Here is a 16,785-nt window from a genome sequence, read left to right as displayed (position 1 = left end):
TTTGGTTCAGGACGAGGTGACAAAAATATATGTATACAAAGATAAGCTCGGTTTGAATAAGCCAAGGTTCGGGTGGTTTTGGTTGTGCTCGGAACGAACCGAACGGGATATGGAACCGGGATAGTTCAACTGTTCATGCAGACAAAAGGTTTGAATTCTATAACTTATCCCGAGCTTAGAAAGGGTTCGAGCCCCTTTCAAATTCGAGTGGGCATTTCCTCTTAAGCCGGGGTGTTACATGTTGGGTCGGATTTTTGATAAGGAAGATTGGAATCTTCTCAACCTCCTCTAGAAACAGCTAAGTATGGACTTCGAGCAAGCCTAGATGATGTGTGTCTAATAACCCTATAATAATGACCCTCACAACTAAGCTTTAATATTAAAACGAAAATCCTAAAACCACACACAACCGGCAAGTGTACCGATCGCAAGTAGTATAGACTTAGGAAGTCCGAGTATCGAACACGTGGACACGTTAGAACACTAAAGATCACTAACCCTAGACAAGACCTACCTTAAAATAATATTATATTGATTTTTGATTTCTTTTAACTTAACTGAACTAACTGGATTAACTAACAAAACTTACCAAAAATAGAAAACTTAACGGAAAACTAACTGTGTTGACTTAAGATGGAGAAAAACGTCTACCTAAGTCTGAATCAAATTGTAGGCCTAACAAGCTAATGGATTGAATGATATATAGACACCGGTTCCTAAAGATGACACGACTAAGGATCGCTCGGGCTCACTGGATTACCTCTCGGTCTCACACAACAAACCCTAACTACTCAAAATCGGCTAAAACGACCAAATCGGGAAACAATTGCTAACGTGTTCTAATGATAGATCACCTCTCGGTCTCACCAACACTCGACCCTAATGGTAATGAATACTACACAACCAAGGATAGAGGAACAATTCAACTTAAACCAAAATAGATCAACTAGTCGCTCAAACACCTAAACCTGACAAGAAACGAACTCGCTCTCGCTCAATCTTTATTCTAGCATGCAAAGGCAATGAGATAATCCTAACTTCTTATCACCTCTCGGTCTCAAAGAAGGTGTTTAACCACTGTACTTAATCCAAATAATCATGCAACAAAACCCTACGGTGGTACCTACCGCAAACAAACCCTAAACACAAAGTCTAGAATCAAACAATGCACCGATCAATCAATACAAAACTAATCAATCAACACACGGGGTTTATGCAATGAATCACCAAAATTTCCAGCCCTTAAACACAACCTATTTCATGTCTAAATCAAACTTTACAATAGCAATTCAAGTCTATCAATCAAACAATCCATAAAACCTATCAAAACCTAACAAGAATCATCATTCCTAGGTAGAACTAACAAGATTAGCCGAGCATAATTTTTGGACAGCAACAAACACTTAATAAAACCATCATTAAACTCATACCGATCATCTTAACAAACATCCAATGATCAACACTAATCATAAACAATTCAATCTCTCAATCAAGTGCAAAACTAGTTAACAATTAAACAAGAGAATTAAAGTTGTTGAACAATGTTATGAAAGAGAGGATATTGGGTGTTCCGGGCTGCTGTTGGCTGTTGTTGCTGCTGCTGTTGCTGCTGCTGTTGATGTTGTTGTGCTGCTGTTGTGCTGCTTGTGCTGCTGTTGTGCTGCTGTTGATGTTGTTGTGCTGCTGTCGATTCCGTCCAGCAGCTATATTTGGCTGATTAGGGTTTTATTTTTTTTTATATAATATAATATATGATGGTCTTGGGCCTCCATGATGCATACGGGTCGGGCCTTGAGCTTTGTCTTGGACTTGTATGCGTAAAAGGCTCGTAAAAAGCTCGAAAAGTCCCGGTTTCTTCCTTTCTTTTACCCAAAACCTACAAGGTTATTAAACTTACGTAAAACCTAAATAAATCAAGTAAAAACACATAAAATATAATATATTACGTAGATAAGAGGTACGGAAAATACGAGTGTTTTACAACACATCACTAGACGATCGAGCATGGGATTACTATTTCGAGCAAGGTCTTTAAACCCTTAAATGGTTGATTCTTCTAAGTGTTAAGGCTTCGAGCAAGCTACACTTCAACGAGCAAGAGTATTCTTCTATCGAGCATGGATTGCCAATCGAGCAAATAGCTTGATGATACAAGTTTTAACCAAGTATTACGAGCACAGGATGATCGAGCACATGGGGACAAGCATGGATGCAATAAGAAGATGTCACGTGATCAAAGCAAGGACTTCAAGAACAGTTCATTTCCCCGAGCAACATTTACATCCGAGCATGCTAAAGATTGCTGAATAAGAAGACTGAAGACATCAAGAAGAATGAGCTTGTTCGATGGACTAGTTCGAGCAAAGCATGGATTAATCAAGAGAAATGAAGCTTGCTGGAGGAGAATATCTTCACTGAAGATATTCTAAGTATGCTCAAGGACAATCATCGAGCATACCTAGCATAGTGAGTCTGCTCGAGCAAGATTGCTACCATGCTCGAGGACTCGACACTTGTATTATTTTGTATTTCATTATGTAATGATTAGGAACTTCTAGAAGGAACGTCAGGGTCTATAAATAGGGTCCTATGTTTCCATTTAGGGCACGGATAACGACGCACACAATATGAAAAACATTCTAAATGAATATTCTATTTGTTTCCTCGTACTGCCGTCGCCGCCGTCACGCACGAAACCCTAGACATACCTTTCACTGTTACATTAATGACTCATTTAATATAGTGAATCTTTGTCTTTGAATTTGCTCTTATTGATTACATATTATCATTTTGTGTTTGTTATTTTAACTCCTTCGTTCCCACTTGTTGGATATCCTAATTCTGCAAGGATATTCAATAGGCCTTCGGGTAACAGAGTTGGTGTGTTCTTGTCAACCTTTTTTAAGGTTTCACGTGACTCACGGTCCTGACATGTGGTATCAGAGCTTTGGAAGCTCGCTGAAGGCCACGGGACAGAAGGTTTGTGAAAAAGCTTGAAGCTTTACTCTGTTTCTCTACTGCAAATCCCAGATCTGCTGAAATGGAAGACCAAGAAGTCTCTACCAACAAGATTCCCAAATTACATGGATAAGAAAACTTCATCAAATGGAAGGTGCTCTTCGAAGCAGCCGTAAAGTACAATGACCCAGAGCTTTGGACTTCCATCACTTAAGGAAATTATGTTCCTTCAACAGCTCCGAACAACAATCCCACTGTTGAGCTAAAAATGAAGAAACGGGACAATAAAGCTTTGTCTACGCTAAAGTTAGGTCTTTCTTGGGAAATTTTGACAACTGTCAATTATCATAAAACCGCAAAGGGTATGTATGTTGCGGTCATTGACATGTTTCAAGGAAATACTGAACTAAGGGATATCAAGAAAGATAGACTGAAGCAACAGCTAGACAGGTTCAAGTTCAAAGACGGAGAAAGACTAAAATCCGTTTTGCAGAGGTTTCTGATGATTGTAAATGACATAAGAACAACTGATCTGCAGATCTCTGACTTTGATCTGAACAAGAAGCTGTTATCATCTTTGTCCGGTGAACGGTACACTGCCAGCAAGTTTATCAAGGAGAAAGCCAGTTTCCCCAACTTTAAGTTGGATGGTGTGAGTACATTTCTCAAGGCTGCAGAACATGAGATGATCGAAAACCACATGATTAGAGAGGACAAGCCAAGTTTTCAAGTGAACAATTCTCTTGCAGCACCAACGGGCAACCTCTCAATCAAGAACCAGCAGCCTATTATTGAAGAGCCATTTGAGACAAGTTCAACATGTAATAGCCAGTCAAGATTTAATGTTCAGCTGATTGAAGATGATACTCCCTCTACAGCAAATGGGCAGTCAACATTTATGTAGAACAATAATGCTCAAGGAACAAACTATCAAGCATTATTCTCTATTTTTACTGAGTCATATCATGTCTTTGTCACCAAGAACCTCATCAACACAAGTATTATGCAGGAAGATCTTGAGCAAATCGATGCTGATGACTTGGAAGACATGGACATTAAGTGGCAGGCTGCTATCTTAGCCGTGAGGAGCAAAAGGTTGTATAACAGAACTGGAAGAACAAGCTTTAATGGACCGAATGAAAGAATCGGCTTTGACAAATCAAAAGCCATTTTTTATAATTGTCAACAACCATGACATTTTGCTAGAGAGTGCAAAATGCCAAAGCAAGTTGGTAACCAAGTGAATAAGAACAAATTCTATAAAAATCAGAATCAGAACTTCCAGCACCAGCAAAATCAGATTACCAACCAAAACCCCTATCAAAATCCAAACAGACCCCAGTAACAAACCTTTCAACCCCAAAGAAACAACCAAATACAGATTCACACTAATTAGAACAGAGTTAATCAGAACAATGTGAATCAGGCTAGGGATTAAGGAAATGTTGCAGTAACTAGGGTGCCTCAGGATTGGGAGTTTGATTGGAGCAACCGTGCAGCTGAGATTGAGAAGGCAAATGTTGCCTTTATGGCCATAGTGTAGGACAAGCTTGAATCTTCAAATGTGCAGGTATAATCTGATATTTCAATTTCTGATCTTCTTATTACCGTTGATGAACTCAATCAGGAGGTTGGAAAGTGAAAAACTGAGTGTGGGAGAAAGGAAGCATTCTTGAATGTACATGAAGCTAGTGAAGCAACTTATGGAAATCAAATCAAGGGGCTTGAAGAGGATTGTATGCAGGCATAACGAACCCAATCAAAAATGATAATTGAAATTGAGGGTTTAAAGAAGATGTATGATGAAGAGAAATTGAAGAATGCTGACTTGTTGATTCAAATAGAATTCTTGAAGAACCTTGTTTCTACAGGAAATATAGTAGGTTTTGTGGATAAGATGACCGAGGAAGAGAAGTGCAAAAAGGTACCACCACCTTTCTGTGATTGCTTACCCACTGAAAGTAGACAAGTAGAGCAGAAGTGAATATCTGAAACAATTCAAGAATGTGTTTGATGATAAGGCTGATTTTGTAAAACAGTATAATGATGTGGTTGTTGATAAGAATGGAGAGTTTGCAGTGAAACAGAATGAGGAACCAGAAATGCAGAAAAATGAAAAGAAGAATGAAAAGATGGAAAGTGAGAAAAAGAAATGTAGTGAGTCTCAAGTGAAGATAGTAACTGCAGCTGTGGAAGAACAAAATCATCTAAGGGCAACAAGAAAAAAGGGGTCCAGCAAGAAGAAAAGTGAAAAGATTCCTCTTCTGCCAAAGATGACTCCAAAGCAGAAAAAGCACATGTGGTGTTTGACATTTGTGCTTGGCCACATCCAGAAAACAAAAGAAGAATTGAAGAGACAATGAAATCATCTTATGATCAGCCACATCCTCCAATTTACCCAATCTTCTCAAATCATGAACTATTTGACGTTGGAGATGTGGAGTATGTACCAATGAGAAGATTTGTTGGAGAAGAAAATGTAAGTTGTTCAAGAACACCATCCAAGTTGAAGCCTGTAGTGTTTGTCAAAGAGAAATACCATTTGGTGCCTGATGTAAACAGACCCATCAATATGGACTTTAGCAACTCTTTATGTCCTAAAACTTCCCTAGGCTTTGACTTCCCCAAACCCAGTGACAAAATTAAGGACAAGCACTTGCTTGAAGACATGGGGAGCTATGCTAAAGTCTGGTGCAAGAAGTGTGATGCCTATGGTCATCACACTGACTCTTGCTGGTTTGAAGAGGAAGAGTTTGTGGTTCCTGATGTGGTCTGTGGCTTTGACATGAAAGGATACAAGAAAATGTGTCAAAGATACTTGAATAAAGAATAAGGCAGTTCAGATGATGAAGAGAAGAGGTCAGTGCTAGAAAAGAGACTGAAACAAGTCTTGAAGATCAAGGATGATGCAAAGATATCAAGCAAACCTGCAAAGAACAGAAGGTCAAGTGACAAAGGAAAAGAAAAGATTAACCTAGTGTTCTTAATGGAGATGAAAAGTTCTTGCTGAAGCAGGGGTATGAACCAAGAGGGTTCAAATGAAAGACTAAGAAGGAGTTGACTAAAAAGAAAGACTATGTGATTGAGCAAACTGAAGAATTAATCAAGTCACAAGCTGTGAAAGCTGGGTTAGAATCAGACTCAGAAGAAGAATGTGAAGTTGTGTATGAAGACCCACTTCCAGTTCCAGTTCCAACTCCTGATGAATCTTCACCTGATACTGAATTACAAATTGATGCAGTTTGTGACTCAGAATCTAACTAATTCTATTTTGTATGTGTGTGCAGGAACAGACCTTTAACAGTAATGACTGGTGGTACATGCACGGTGGATGTTCCAGGCACATGACCTGTGACAAAAGTGCTCTCATCAATTATGAAAAGAAGTATGAAGGGCCAGTTGCTTTTGGGAGTGATGAAAATGGAGGGAAGATTGTAGGAAGAGGAATGCTCACCAATGGCAAAGTATCCTTTGAGAATGTGCTGCATGTTGAAGGACTACAATACATTCTACTCAGCATTTCTCAAGTTTGTGATAAAGGGTACAAGATAGCCTTCGATGATGAACACTGCCTGATTTTGAAGCCTGAGTTTGTGATTCCAAATGAGATGATCATGATGATGGCTCCAAGAAATGGCAACCTATATGAGCTAAGAATGAATACTGCTACATCTAGAGGTGGTTCATGCTTTGTTTCCAAAGCCACTGGAAATGAGACCAAACTGTGGCATAGGAAGATGTGTCATGTCAACTTATAGAACATGAGCTAGCTAGAGAAAGGTGAACATGTTGTTGGCCTTCCCACAAGAGAGTTCAAGCTAGAGGAAAAATGCACATCTTGCCTCAAAGGGAAACAACATAAATCCTCACATAAGAGCAAAATGATAAACACCATTGATGAGGTCTTGGAACTTTTACACATGGATCTGTTTGGTCCGATAAGTGTTCCAAGTATTGGAAAGAAGAGATATTGCCTAGTGATCACTGATGATTATTCAAGGTTTACTTGGGTATACTTCATGGGCAGCAAAGATGAAACCCTAGAATAGATCAGAACCTATGTGTTGAAGATGGAAAATCAACTTGAGAGGAAGCTCAAAGTCATTAGAAGTGACAATGGGACAGAATTCAAGAATGGAATGATGGAAGAATTCTGCACTTCTAAGGGGATATTTCAACAATACAGTGCACCTAGAACTCCTAAACAGAATGGTGTTGTAGAGGGAAGAAACAGACCATTGATTGAAGCTGCAAGGACCATGATTGCTGATGCAAATTTGCCAGTCACTTTTTGGGAAGAAGCAATCAACACTGCATGTTATCTGCAGCACAGGGTTCTACTAAACAAGGCTTAAAACAAGACTCCATATGAGGTTATATTCAAAAGAAAGCCCTATGTGAAGTTCTTAAAGCCTTTTGGATGCAGATGCTCACTATTGAATACAAAGGACTATCTAAACAAATTCCAGTCAAAATCTCTTGAATGTTTCTTTGTCGGCTACTCAACTCATTCAAAGGCTTACAAAGTCTATGTGAAGGAGCACATGGTGGTCATTGAGTCATCAGACATAATATTCAATGAAAACCAGTTTAACAATGTTGAAGGTCCCAAATGGCTTTTGGACTTGGAAAAGATGATCAAATCTTTCAAAATTTATAATGAAGATATGGATGACATTATGTACAGAACCAGCTTTGAAACAAAGGAAAACAAAAACAAGTTGATTTGAACAAGCTATGTTCATCTGTTGCTCCTAATCCAAATGGATTTAACTTTGAAAGAAGCAACCAACAAACTGCTGAAGTTGATATGAATGAACAAGATGATGCAGTTGAAGTCTCTAATCAAGGTCCAAGTGAAGTAGAGAGTGAACCTGCTCAGCCTGATGGGATAAATCAATTTGAAGATAGGTTTCAGTCTTTGTTTTGACTCTCTACAATTTGGGTCAAATGAAGCATCATCATAAGAGATTAATCAAATTCAAGCAGCTGATGAAGCTCAAGAGAGGATTGAAAGTGAATCTGCTGAGTTAAATATGACCAATCTTGAGACAGAAGTGTCTTCAAAACAATTTGTGCAGACTACTTCTGTTGAAAGAAATCACCCTGCAGAAAATATAATAGGAAACTTGCATGAAAGAGTGACTAGAAGCTCTTCTGAAAAGGCAAACATCTGCCTGTATGCCTGCTTCTTATCCCAAGTTGAACCAAAGAACATCAATCAAGATTTAAAAGACAACAGCTTGGTAGAAGCTATGCAGGAAGAGTTAGCCTAATTTAGAGACTTACATGTATGGGACTTGGTTGACAAGCCAGAGGCAAGTATGCTATTGGTACAAAATGGGTGTTCAGGAACAAGAAAGATGAAAGGGGCATAGTGATCAAGAACAAAGCAAGATTGGTGGCTCTAGGGAGCTTACAGGAAGAAGGAGTGGACTTTGAAGATGTTTTTGCTCTAGTTTTCATGACTAGAGGCTATCAGAATCTTTCTTGCATATGCAACATCAATGAATATCAAAGTCTATCAACTTGATGTGAAATCTGCATTTTTAAATGAAAAGATTAATGAAGAAGTTTATGTCACACAACCTCCAGGATTTGAAGATCCAGTTTATCCAAACAAGGTTTACAAACTCAACAAAGCACTGTAAGGACTGCATCAAGCACCAAGGGCCTGGTATGATGAGTTGTCAAAAGATCTGTTGGAAAATGGCTTCTGCAGAGGAGCTATTGACAAGACTCTGTTCTATAAAAGATGGAACAAGAATCTGCTGCTGTTGCAATTGCATGTGGATGACATTATCTTTGGCTCTACAAATGAACAAATGTGCAAGGAGTTTGAGCAAGTAATGAAATCCAAGTACAAGATGAGCTCAATGGGGGAAATGAATTTCTTCCTTGGACTTCAGGTGCAATAGAAAGCCGAAGGAATTTTCATTAATCAATCAAAGTATGTACAAGAAATTCTTAACAAGTTCAAGTGCCAAGACTTCAAGACAGTGTCTACACCAATGGACGCACATGAGAAAATGGTACCTGATGAGAAAGGGGAGCCAGTGGACCAGCATGAATATAGGGCCAAGATAGGATCACTGATGTATCTTACAGCATCTAGGCTAGATATTATGTTCGTTGTGTGTGTCTGTGCCAGATTCCAAGCTAACCCCAAGGTCTCACATATGCTAGCAGTTAAGAGGATCTTCAAAAATCTAAAGGGAAAACCAGATTTGGGGATTTGGTATCCAACGAACCCTTCCTTTGACTTGATGGCCTACAAAGATAGTGACTATGATGGTTGCAACATGAGTAGAAAATCAACCTATGGAGGATGCCAGTTTCTAGGGAACAGGCTGGTGTCCTGGCAATGCAAGAAGCAAACTACGGTGTCAATCTCTACTGCTGAAGTTGAGTACATTGCTGCTTCTACCTGCTATGGACAGGTTCTATGGATTCAGAATCAACTACTGGATTATGGTCTGAATTTCTTAATTACACCTATTTTAATTGATAATACTGCTGCTATTTTCATTGTTAAGAATCCAGTCCAACATTCTAAGACTAAGCACATTGAAATTAGATAGCATTTCATTAGCGACTGTTAGGAAAAATGCTTAATAGAAATGAAGAGGGTAGATACATCTCATAATTTGGCTATTTATTCACCAAACCTTTAGATAAAACCAGGTTTCAATTTCTGTTAAAATGCATAGGAATGATAAATGCTGATGAAGTTTGATTTAGGATGTGTGCTTAAGTGAGGTGCTTACCGATTATCTGTGTTACTCATTTTAAATGTTTGCATGATGATTTTCTATGCTTAATTGATTAGTCTAACTACATGAATCATGTATGTGACTGTTCTTGTATGAAACTCTTGTTGAAATTGCTAATTACAAGTTTTGGTACTTTGATCTGCGCTTGTGTGATGTATTCCTGTAATTCTAAGTACTTTGAGCATGAATCTGTGCTTGATATTGTGCTTGTTGCTCCTCGAGCACAAGCAAAGGTACATGTAAGACTATTCTAAGTCTTTCGAGCACATATGTCATAGCTCAGTTGCTCGAGCATAGAATTTTGTCTTGAAAACTTTTTCGAATATTTCGAGCATAACTCTGTGTTTTATGGTGTGTTTGATGTTCTTCAAGCACAAACAAACCATACTTGAGGTTTCTCAAGTAACTCGAGCACAAATGTTGTGTTACTAGTGGTCGAGCATGGACCTGTGCTCTGGAAAACTTTCCAAGCACAAGTCTACTGCTCGAGCAAGCAGCTAAGTCTTTCGAGCACAAGCACTGAAATGACATATTTTAAGGTTGCTTGGTAGACTTTCGAGTATGCTCGATGAATTTCTAAGCATGCTCGACAGACTTAGTTGATTTGTTTGATTTATGCTATCTGAATGGATGTGTTTGACATTAGTTAAGTGTGTTCTTGTTAAATATGCTTAAGTGACATCACAGTTTTCAAAATCAATCCTTAAAATGAATTTTCAGAAGAAATGATTTTTGAAATAGTGAAATAATTCTAACTAAGCAACACTGTTTTTGGTGATCTCATGAGAGATATGATAAGATTATCCAGTTATAAACTTTAAAGAAGGGTAAAAGCTTTTGAATAGAAATAGTACCAACCTATGGGAAGTGATAGAAAACTATTTAAGATAACTAACCCATGGATTATAAGTTCAAAAGGCTTTGAGTACAGTCATTGGCAAGTATGGTAGCTTTCCATAGTCTGTAGTTGTCATATGTGATATAAATCTAAATCTGCTAAGTCTAATGTGGTGAACCATTGATAATAAGGTATGCTCTCTAGGATATCTCTCTAAATGATAGTCAGAAAGGTTATTATCCAATCATACACGAGCCTGTTGGTGTTTCTAGTCTAACAAAATATTTACTAAGTATTTGAGAAGAAATAAATTATTGCTATATGACAAATTTATCAAAAGAAAAGAGAAAGAAAGTTATTGAAAAATATAAAAGGATCAAAGATACAGTATAAAGAAATAAGTTATCTGATATCATGACTTAAGGGGCACTAAGGGAACTACAGGGGTGGGGCATCCAAATAAGTCCTAAACACCCTGAATGTAAGGCATGTAAGTCCGGATGACATGTAAGTCCAACGTTCAACCTTATAGTATGTTATCTAATATATATATATATATATATAAATAAGTAACTGCGGACTATACTAAAAGAAATTTTGATCAGCGCATCAGGGGGTCAGAGTCAATTCGGGGTGATTTGGAGAAACCTGAATAAGCTTTCAGAAGAGATTAGAAGCAACCTGAAAATATAGTGATAACCATTCCTAACTTATGCTCTAATTGAATCCTAAATGTATCACAAAAAATAATGACCATTATGCTAAATGTACTTGCTGTCAACCTGACTCAAGTTATAATAACACTGACCATGAAGTGGTGTGATCTTGCCTTAAATATTCTGATCCCATGTTGAGATCTTTCTATGAAATTGTTTTCAATAGAATATTCCACTGGAATTTGATCTCTTATTTCACCTTAAACAAATTGTTGAATTCAACTCACTGTTCTGAAATGATTATCCTTTATGAAAAGTTGAAATTTTGAGCACAAAACATGAATGATCATGTCCGATATATGTGGCATAATAGGTGTGTTTATAAAACTGAATTGAAAATTCAATTAAGTGTTTCGAGCAAATAAACTGTGCTTGCTTGTGTTACATTGTTTCGAGTATACTACATGCCCTGTATGATTCATCTATGTAGTTACTTTTGAGCATACTGATTTGAGCATGCATCTTACTTTCAAGCACCTGATATTACATGAAAATTGATGTTATGTGTTTCGAGCATGATTGCATGATGAATTGTCTGACCCAAGTCTTCGAGCACAAAGAATTGACTGAGGAAACTTTTAAGTGTTTCGAGCATAGAAGTGTACTAGATGCTTCAGTATGAGAGTTCGAGCTTAAGAAATTAATGGATCATTTTGTTAGTAGTTCGAGCAAACTTGTGTGCTAGACCCTTAGGTTGTGCGTTCGAGTACAGGCATAGGAAGGATTTAATATGCTTAGGCTTTCGAGCATAAGGGTGCATTGAGCACATTCAGCTGTAGCAATCTAAGTAAGGCGAGCAAAGGTTCCAACACTGTTAAGAATGCATCTCGAGCATAGGGTATTGTATTGTCATGATAGACTTCACAAGTATCTCGAGCATGATGCATAGTTGAGTAGGGTTAGATTGCAGGTGTGTCTCAGGCTTAAATATTGAATAAATTTTTCTATGTACATTCGAGCACACTACACCTCGAGTATGACTTAATACTCAAGAAAGTAATCGAATGATCATCAAACATTTGGCTACGGCATCGAGCACAAGTCTATTCGAGCACACTATCTCGAGTATACCAGTGCTCAAGGGCAGTATATTCCAAGTACATCGAGCAAGGGTTTGTACTATGTACTCGAGTATAGTTGGATACAGCTGTTCATTTGGCTGTATGCTCGAGCAAGGGAGGTACATTAAATTTGAATTAAATAACAGTCGTGTACTAGACGACAAAAGGAAGTATTGTACCACCCAAACATTAGGTATAAAAGGGGGACTTAGAAACTTTTTCACACATTTCTTCTTCTTTCTATTAAACCTAGACGCAAATCCCTTTGCTCGTGTTATTTCCTGCTTGCTCGAATACTCTAATACTCACTCGATTATACTTACAATACAGTCATTAGCTCTGTTTCGACTTCGGTAAGACATCGTTATTCGATAATCGTCACACCAATTTTGAAATTAGGGTTTCTAATTGATTTACGAACTAATTGTTTACTTGTTTTTGCAGGTACACATATTACTACGGAACAGGTTATTGAAGAAGCTATTATCATCTACCTATCCTCGATTATTAGTTCTGCGACTTTGTGTACTGACATATTTTCTTGTTTTGAAAAACTGATGGCCTTTAAATTCGAGAAGAGGCACAATATGTGCGCTCAGTTAGAGCTTAATGATGAGAACATGGAGTTAGAAAACATGATTACTTTTCTCAGAAACTCCAACTTAAGGGTAGCACTAACTGAGAACCCCACAATTTATAGGAACCATATTACGGATTTTTGGTGGTCAACGACCTATGTCAATGATGTGAACGGGAAGAGAATTGAGGCCTCTATCCTCAACAATGACATTGAAGTAACAGAAGCCTCCATCAGAGCTGCATTGGAACTTAATGACAATTTTGATGCTCAACCATCTTTCTCGGTACCGAGACTATTGAGAATCTTTCAAGAGACTATGGGATACCAAGGAGGAGTAAAGGAGGGATAGTTTCAGAAAGGAAGTTTTCCACTTATCTACCGGTTCCTGATCCATCACGTCATCCAGTCCTTATCTCCTAGTAGAGGGACTTGGACAATATTGAGTAGAGAGCTCGGGACTCTCACTATGGTGATACTCTACCAACAACCCTTCAACATTTCAAGACTTATCTTGCAAGGGTTAGTGTCAAATGCAGATAAAGAAGTCAATCAGAGATTTCTTATGTATCCTCGTTTCCTGCAAATTTTGATAAAAAAAGCTTTCCCGGATCTTTCACGAATAGAACAGATATTGAGATTACAAGATCCCAACATCTGCAAACGCATGGAGCATCTTTGAAGACAATGATGATCGGGATGTACTCCCATGGTTGCTTGTGCCAGCACTAGGGGCTATTAATGTGCCTTGAACTCCCGGTAACAGTGATGATGACGAGGATGATGATGTGAATGATGATGATGAAGATAATGATCAAAACGATGATAGGGACGATGGTCTAGAAGGTGAGAATGCCATGGTTATGGGTACTAATGATGAAGCACAAGAGGTTGTTGAGGGAAATGTGCTTATGATTGAACAATCTACTCACAAAGGAGATGCTGCAGGATTGGAGGTAGGGGAAGAAATTAATGAACCAGTTAAGGGTGAAGCTGCAGAAGATATGGATGACGATGTATTTGTAGCAAATGTTATATCCAATGTTGCTGATACCATTGAAAAGATAACTCCACCAGACACACCACCACCTGAAGTTTACTATGATGACACATACTCCATTGAACTCAATGATGTAAATGAGAATGTTCCTTCCTCACCAGCACAACTGAACCTGCATTATCTGACATTGAACCACTCCATGATACACAAGTCCCTTCCCCACCAACATCCCCACTACATGATCCGCTTCATACCTCACCTGTTTCCCAACTTGCCCAACCTAATCAAGATACACATCTTCAAACCCTACCATCCTCTCCATTACAAGAAACCCATGCTACTACCACTACCCAGCCAACACAACCACTTCCCACAGAACCTGAGCCCTATAATGTCCCATCTCCAGAAACTGCTGAATCAGAACCCCTCTTCACCAAAGCCAAATCAAGAAACCCCACCTTCAAGTCCGAATCTGTATGACATTGTCTGTGAAAATGCCAAGCTTGAATTTGAAAATATTATGCTAAGGGAGAAGAATGCGGTTTTGGAATCCAGTCACAAAGCTTTGAAGGCTGCGTTAAATGAAGCACTGTTGAAAATTCGAACCCTTGAGGGGCAGTCTAAGGTTGAGAAGACCTCAGATGCACCAAAATAGGGGGAGAAACCTGTTGAAGCAAACCATGATGGTGGAGAAGGATTAAGGGTGATTGGAGAGATATATGCCAGCTCTGATGAAGAAGTTGTGGATGTTGGACCATTAGATGCTCTAAACATGAAAAATCAAGCATATGAAGATGGAGAATGTGGTGATGAGGGGGAGAGTGAAAGTGAAGATGAAACTGAAGAGGATAAGTTGAAAAGGAAAGAAAAAGGGAAAGGGATTGCTTTTACAGATGATGATTTACATCCCCTGTCCCAACACAAAGTTCAATCTGATAATATACTTCCCAAAGAAAATGTGATTGATCCTGATGTAGTAGAGGTTGAATTAGTTAAGACTGCCATGAGATTAATGAATGAAGATTTGGAGTCTTTGGATCGAGAAGATGAGGAGGAAATAACTCAAGAAGTGCTTGAAGCACTAATCAATATGAAGAAGAAAGAAAAAGAGGATGAAATAAGGATGAAGGAGGCATATGTGGCAATCAAGGCCACACTAGATGCTCTAAAAGCAACTCTAAATGTTGATGAACAAGAGGGTACACAAACTGAAGAACTAGTTACAACTGAGCCAGAAGAGCCTATGGTAACTGAATCTGAAACAGAACCTATCAATACTGAGACGAAAACTGATAAAGAACAAGAAACTGGTCTGGGAATAAGAGAAGAACCAAAGAGGGATGAGGCACCAAAAATGCCATGGAATGTGTATTTAAAGTTGTAACACCCCGGCTAAAGCGGAATATGCCCGGGTGTGACGTACAGATCACTCATAAGCTCATAACGCTATTTAAGCGACAATAATTATATTTAATTCCTTTCAATACATCACAAATACACAATCAAATATTAATGTAATAAACTTTGAATTTTCGTCTCTTGTAACCTAATGGTCCAACTATTATATTCTTCGATCATTAAACCTCAACCTGCAGCACGTTGAAAATAGGATATTTTGAAAACAATAATGTTGGTGAGAATTCATATAGTTTTTGCATATATATATATATATATAATACGAAAAGTGTAAAATTCACAAGTCAAGATGTATTGCCTAAATCATAAAGCAAAGAAAAGTAAATACATGATATTTACATTCGCTTGACAAAAGTCAAATCTATTAAGGAACCCCCGTTCGCCGCGCTACTTGGAGTATAGAATAATGATACTGCCATTTAAAAATGGACGGCGCAGGTACGCCCCGTCGGACCCTCCCGCTATGAGTATGTGTATGATACCGCCATAAACAAATGGACGGCGCAGGTACGTCCCGTCGGACCCTCCCGCTATGAGTACGTGTATCCACCAATATAAACAGTAAACAACTAGCACATAATCACACAGTTTACAAGCAATATGATTCAAAACAAATACATACAAGACACGCATATGAATTTTAGTTTAACACAAGAAAACCAAGTTTGGACGTGCTACACCCCAAAACGTGTAAAAGTAAAAGGGGGTTATGAAAACTCACCTTTGAGTTTGAGGATACTTGAACGAAAAACCGAAAGTGAGTATAAAGAAAGCTGAGGCGGTCAAATGTCACGAACTATAAGGAAAAAATATAAAGGAATTAAAACTAGTTATCGGGATTTAGTTTGTTAAGTAATTTGGCTTTAAACATTAATTTTTTTACTTTAAGGCTTTAATATTGTTTTAAGTTTTATGGATTTTTAACAAGTTTTAAGGTTACGACGGAAATATTTTAGAGACTAATATGATGAGGTTTAAAATAATTATTAAGCGAGGTTTGAAAGATATAAACTTATTTTAATGATTTTAACGAAAAGTATTTTTTGAATGTTATTTAATTAATAATTTATTTATTAACAAGAGAACTTTAATATTTATGGAATACGAACTTTATCGGTCAAAATTATCTCGAACACGCTTACTTTAGTGTATTATAATAAGATTAACTAAATATACTAATAATAATAATAATAATAATAACAACAATAATATAATAATAATAAATATTATCTTAATGGGTTCTTACGAAGCGTTACGAGTGAGAAAATTTGGGTTTTTGGATGAACTTTGGTAAAAATTAATTTGTAACAATTTTTATGTAGAGTAAAACAATTTTATTTGATGTTTAAATAATATATAATAATTTATTTTGATTAATATTAATAAAGAGATGACTTTTAAAAAAATAAGGTTGCAGACGGCCTGACCCGGGTTCGAACCCGGGTC

This window comes from Bidens hawaiensis, unplaced genomic scaffold, assembly GCF_021521415.1.
Source record: "Bidens hawaiensis isolate Kalapana, Puna unplaced genomic scaffold, B.hawaiensis_p1.1 tig00026067_1, whole genome shotgun sequence".
In the NCBI taxonomy this organism is placed as follows: domain Eukaryota; kingdom Viridiplantae; phylum Streptophyta; class Magnoliopsida; order Asterales; family Asteraceae; genus Bidens; species Bidens hawaiensis.
Note: the sequence above shows the minus strand (reverse complement) of the source record.